The following is a 1,023-nucleotide window of genomic DNA, read 5'->3' on the forward strand; positions in this document are numbered from 1 at the left end:
AAAGCAGAAAAAGTTGGTTTCATATCAGTCAACTTTGATACAGTGTATTCATTAATTAAAGCAAGCATTTATATCCTACCATATCTTGTCAGAGAAATGATTTTACTAACCAGTATATACAAAATTTTGATTTTAGCAATTGTTTCGTACAGAACGATGATTTCAGTTTTATGTTTGAAATACTTCAATTCCACAATAATTCATTATCAAATATAATATTAAATGATATTAAAATATAACCATATTTTAACCATATATTGTTCTATGATATAAAATTGTGATCCACGACTGCTTTATCAACAGCTGCAGCAGCAGGTTGTTTTACAAATTATGATTATACAGCTGTTGACCACGATTATAAAGAACGTAAAATTATAAAGTTCTTTATAATCTTGCTGTTGACCTTCGTTATCATATATTATTCGTATCATTGTTAACCGTGCTAGTAATAAACCGTTTTTTATGAAATTTAAACTAACTTTCATGAATTACTTATTGTTTCATACTTAATAAATGTAATTTTTCGTCGTCCGTACTTCATAGCAGACCAGTTTTAGTTAGGGTTAAAGTACATAACCAAACCGCATCTTCGACCGTCTCGCATATTAATCATTTTTATATTAATAATTATAATTTAAATATTATTTATACTATTATTTTTTATATTGACAACCGTTCATGTATTTCTAGCGCTATGATTTATTTCTGTAAGTACTTATCTATTATATATATTTTTTTTTTTTTTTAATCTTTAAACTTTATACCATTAATAATATTGCATTAATATTTAATAAAAATATAAACAAGATTAATTATTTTATTATAATGTTACTATGTTATGGTACTTTTATTATACAATCATTAAAATATAAATGTTTACAATTTGTAATATTAATAAAACAGTTTATACATTTAAATTGTGATGAATTTACTTTTTAGTATTTTTGATAAATTTTTTCTTAGGATCTGCTGAAACCCGGTCCAATATTTTTCGAAGATTATTGATTTTGTTTGAAATGTTTG

This window comes from Acyrthosiphon pisum, chromosome X (genome assembly GCF_005508785.2).
Source record: "Acyrthosiphon pisum isolate AL4f chromosome X, pea_aphid_22Mar2018_4r6ur, whole genome shotgun sequence".
Taxonomy (NCBI): Eukaryota; Metazoa; Arthropoda; class Insecta; order Hemiptera; family Aphididae; genus Acyrthosiphon; species Acyrthosiphon pisum.